This window comes from Helianthus annuus, chromosome 14, assembly GCF_002127325.2.
Source record: "Helianthus annuus cultivar XRQ/B chromosome 14, HanXRQr2.0-SUNRISE, whole genome shotgun sequence".
Classification (NCBI taxonomy): domain Eukaryota; kingdom Viridiplantae; phylum Streptophyta; class Magnoliopsida; order Asterales; family Asteraceae; genus Helianthus; species Helianthus annuus.
In genome coordinates this window covers 69,709,814-69,715,161 of record NC_035446.2, presented here as the reverse complement: position 1 = coordinate 69,715,161, position 5,348 = coordinate 69,709,814, and the positions used below count along the sequence as shown (strand labels likewise).

The 5,348-nt window shown below is 36.6% G+C and overlaps 1 long non-coding RNA gene across 1 annotated transcript; it reads left to right on the top strand.

Annotated features, from left to right (window-relative positions):
* Window positions 1–2,977: 2,977 nt before the first annotated feature.
* Window positions 2,978–3,516, top strand: LOC110891757. Its single transcript, XR_002565534.2, has 2 exons — window positions 2,978–3,104; window positions 3,252–3,516. It is a non-coding gene; the product is annotated as an uncharacterized LOC110891757 (long non-coding RNA).
* Window positions 3,517–5,348: the final 1,832 nt, after the last annotated feature.

The following is a 5,348-nucleotide window of genomic DNA, read 5'->3' as shown; positions in this document are numbered from 1 at the left end:
TACTCTGTAACATACCTTAAGGGTTATCAGATTCAACCAAGACCACGTACTTAACAACATTAGCAAGACTTTCCATGATTTATCATAATATTCAGACATGTTCAAGCATATGCATTCAGGAAGTCAGACATGTGAAAGCATTCAAAGTCGGACTCTATACTAGCAATAAAGGTCGGACATATGTCTAATGTAGAAGGTCGAACCTCATGACCTTATGAATACGGTCAGTCATATGAACAATGCACAAAGCTCAGACAAGTGCACAATGCGCAAAAACTCAGACTCAAGGCTTTTAAAGCCTAAACTCGGACCAAAGAGGGTCCCCCCTCTAAAAGTCGGACAAGGGTTGTCCTTTACAAACTCGGACAACATGATACTTGTGCAAAACTCGGGATAAACAAGTTTAGCCTAAGAACATCACCACAAACTCGGACCTGGGAGTTTTTCCTTCACAAAAATCGGACAAGGGGGTGGGTAAAACTCGGTCAAGTGTGTGGGCATTAAACTCGGACCTTAGGTTTTGTTTTAAAAGTCTGACCACTAAACCCTTTACAGCTCGGACAAAGAGAGGGTAAAAGTCGGATAGGGTTTACCCATGGTGGCCGTCAACCACACATCACATATACTCAATTAATGGCAGACAATAAAATATATGCTTTATAAAAGTCGATCATAGGGTTTACTCCAATCATCATCAATAAAATATATGCTTTATAATCAGATTAGATCGATCATATCATCATCATATTACGAGGATCCTTATCATACAAAATAAATCGAAATCATATGCTTATCATATTACTTTTATCAATTCCAACTTTAATGGCAGACAATTATTTATGTTCTCATGGTGTGATTGGACCAAAAATACATCACCAACTTCTCATTGGACCTCCATAATAAATTCCTACTAAATAGTCAATGTTTGAATGATATTGGTGCCAGTTCCATCATCGATTAACACAATAAGCAAAGATCAAGTTTGAAAACAAAAACCCCCCCTCACATGCTTGACCGACCACCACTACCAATCAAATAAAATCACACGCAATTCAAGGCTGACACTTGTTTAAACTCACGTGCATTGTTTGTAGATTTTTGATATTATAACTAATTGTGCAATCTGCCATAACACTCAATTGGCCACACTTGTTCTAGCCGCAAATTGAACCAATGGTTCCTAACCATTCAACCGACTTGACCCTTCCTTATCTTCCATTCCTATGGCTTGATGTGATGATTATATAATGTGCCTATACATTTATATATTTCTTTTTGATTGGACCCCAATTAATCCGGCCGCTAATTCAACTAATAGGCACACAATACTTCAACCAAAAATTGCTACTGACAATACACATAAAATTACAACTACAATCATGATGACCGACAATCATAATATAAATCATCATCACAGTCGAATAATCGAATAACATTCAAATAAATGTTCTAAAAACATAAAATTGGATAACGATTAGCAACTAACCACGATGGTTCCTTGAGGGTTACGAAGTGCCGTCGATAGAGAAAAAAAAGGGCTCTAGGGTTTTTAGAATTTAGTAACCGCTCTCATGTACGCAACCTAAATTAATATAATTTCGTATAAGAGTTTGGGCCTACTGGGCTTTGGCGAATCGCGGGCCAGCGAATCACATATGTTTCGTCGAGAGGCTCTTGGCGAATCAACATTCATCTCGTCGAGAAACGTATGGCGAATCACATTTGATTCGTCGGGTCCTTAATGAGCTTTATTCGGTTCGGGTTTATAAATAAGCTTTTCACACTGTAACACACTATAACAACGAACCCTAACACATATTCAATAATCACAATACGTCTTGACATATCACATCGTGTACAATTACTAGTCAATCAAGTCACACACTGTAAACAGTCAAAGTCAACGGTCAAAGTCAACGTGCATTTAATGTGAAAGTGAAAGTCGAAAGGTCGAGTTGTCACAACTTTTCTTCTCAGCGCCGGAACATCTTCCTCATCACTTCTAACCGGTGTTTTGACATTTTTCTTTTTCTTTTTAGCTTTTTCATCTTCACTATCACTTTCTGCCATCATTTTAAAATGTTGTGCCATTCTTTTAGCATAATACTCAGTATCATCATCACTGTCTTCTTCAATTCGAGCAACAAAAGCTTTGTGACTTGAAGTTTTGTTAGGATCATAGTCATCCCAATTGAAGTTCTCCTAGCTAAAACCTTCTAGCAACTTTTCATCATCTTGATTGATTAGGCATGCTTTGTTATCGGCTGAAATATATTTTTCCCAACTGAAATCTTCTTGATTCACCAAACATGCTCTCTTTGATGATTCTTCAATTACTTTTCTACCATGAGCCACTTGTGGTTCTTGTTGTTGTTGAGCTACTTGATGATAAATGGCCTTCCGATAGTAATCATTGTTGTTGAATGGATTTTGAGCTCCACTTGCTTTGCGATTAGTGTACTCCCTCTTGAAGTGTCCTTTTCCCTACAACAAAAACAAGTAACTTTAGATTTATCAAAGCCTAAAGTAGAAACATTAGCGTCACGCAAATCATCTCTTCCTGTGATCTGCTTAAATTTCTCAGCTCGTCTCAACACACTTGCCAAACACCACTTTATGTCCATCAATTCCATCTCTTCAGCATCTATTTGATCGTAATCCTCTTTTGTCAACATTGGATTCTCGGTCCGACCAGCAACAAAACTACCATAGGACTCTAACACAGTTCCCAATAAAGACATATGGCATTTTGCAACTTCTTCAGAATAATCCTGATCATTCTTCAGATTCAATACAATGTTGCATTGTAGCTTCTTGCCATTCTTAGTTGCTGAAATGTTCGGATCAAATGATGGATATGATGAAAAACTTGTGTTGCTGTTTGATCCTTTTGATGAACTTCCAGATGAACTCTTGGCATTGAAAGCAGTCTCAACTTTCGGTGAACTTCCAGATCATTATTATTTTTTTGCTTAGTTAATGTGGTTGTTTTTACTTTATGATGGTGGTTTTTGCTTTACAATATTTTCTAACTTTCTGCTTCTTTCAGATCATTGCCCATGTTCTTTCTGAAATTCTAAATCTGTTCTTCTTGATGTGAGGAGGTATGAAGTTTAATAGATTTATTTTATATATTATTTTTGTTGTTACTTCTTTCATCAAGAGATTCTAACAGGGGATTGATTTTGTGGACATTGTAGCTACAACAAGTCTATGTGTCAAAATTTAATGATTCACATGTGGTTTTGTAGATCACATTCTGGTTTTATGATTTAATGTATGGATGATTCGTTAAAGCGATTGGTTCTTACATCAACATTTTGGGGCCGAAAGTTGGAACTTTAATGAAGATTTCAACAATTTTCTTTGTGATTGCAGTTCATCGGGATCTTTCATTACAACCACAAACTTGCAACATGGTTCAGGATGCGACGTTGTAGTTTTATTAAGAAATGAATTCAAGATGTAAAATTTTTACACATTTGTTCATTTATAATTATAGGATATTTTTTTTTATTTTGGAGAAATAGAGATGGTATTAAACATTATTTATAATTACTGTTTTTGTGTTTGTAAATTTGTTGGTTTTATTTGTGTTTGAAAGCTGTTTTTGTAGTATCCAAAAGAAACATATTAGAACTTAGACTACTTAGTCGCTGAAAAAGCAAATTAGGGACTGGTATTTCAGTCATCGAAGAAACATATTAGGGACTCATTTTTCTGTCCCTAATAATAACAAACCTAGCAAAAACTATTGGGGACAAAATAAAAGTGGTTTTAAGGACATACTTTCGGTCCTTAATAAAATGCATTTGAGATTGAATTATCATAGTAATAGAGACTAAATTTTAGTCATGGAAAAATGTATTGGGGACTGAAATGACGTGGTACCCGAAGACAAATTGAGGACTGAATTTTTATGTAATAAAGACTGACCATTAGTCCCTTTTGGAGTCATACAATCAAGACTGATTTTTAGTTACTAAAACCACTATCTAGTACTAGGTATCTAGGACTGGCTGGGGACTGACAAATCAGTCCTTAATAACCATTAGGGACTGATTTTGATGTATTAGATACTGATTTTTCAGTCCCTAAAACTCATTTTTTTGTAGTGAGAATTGATACATGAAATTGTCATACACAAACAAACAAACATTGAGATCAAAACACATTGTTTCATTGATATTTGATATTGTTCTACATCGTTCAGTGTTTACAGAGCACAAATGTCACAGTCTCCCCTACTTTAGAAAATTTCGTCCCGAAATTTTAACTAGAGGAAACTTATGTAAACAAATGTGGGTATTTCACCTTCATTTGGTCCTCATGTTCCCAAGTAAACTCTAGGCCATGTTTTTGGCTCCCAGCAAACTTTGACTATCGGTATACGCTTGTTCTTTCTCTACACAGGTTTCTCGACAAAGTGGATTGTGTCATCAACTTGAATTTCGTCGAGTGGAATGTTAATATCAGTATCGGCTAAACACTTTCGTAAATTGGACATGTGAAAAGTTGGGTGAATATTCCCAAGTTCAAGAGGTAGCTCAAGTTGATAGGCAACCTTTCCGATTCTTTCAACAATCTTAAATGGTCTAACGTATCGTGGTGCAAGTTTTCCTTTCTTTCCAAATCTCACTACTCCCTTCCAAGGGGATACCTTGAGTAGGGCACGGTCTCCGACTTGAAATTCCAAGGGCTTGCGTTGCATATTCGCATAACTCTTTTGACAACTTCTAGCTGTCAGAAGATTATCGCAAATTTTCTTGACTTTTTCTGTTGTTTCCTAAATGAGTTCAGGTCCAGTAAGCTGAGCTTCACCGATCTCATTCCAACAGAAAGGTGAACGACATTTTCGACCGTATAAAGCTTCGAACAGTGCCATATTGATGCTAGCATGATAATTATTGTTGTAAGAGAATTCGATCAACGGTAGATGCGAATCTCAGTTACCACCAAAGTCTATCACACATGCTCTAAGCATATCCTCCAATGTTTGTATCGTCCTCTCGGATTGTCCATCCTTTTAGTGATGATAAGCAGTGTTTAGATTTAGTTGGGTTCCCATAGCAGATTGCATGGTCTTCTAAAAGTGAGATGAGAATCGAGCATCACGGTCATATATCATGTAAAAAGGAACACCATGTCGAGATACAATCTCATCAACATAGATCTTGACGAGTTTATCAGCAGATAGATCCTCGCGAATCGGTAAAAAGTGTGCTGATTTTGTAAGACGATTAATGACCACCCAAATGGCATCATGACCTCTAGATGTGTGTGGTAACTTAGTGATTAGATCCATCGCAATGTTCTCCCACTTCCATACCGGTAGTTCTGGTTGTAGA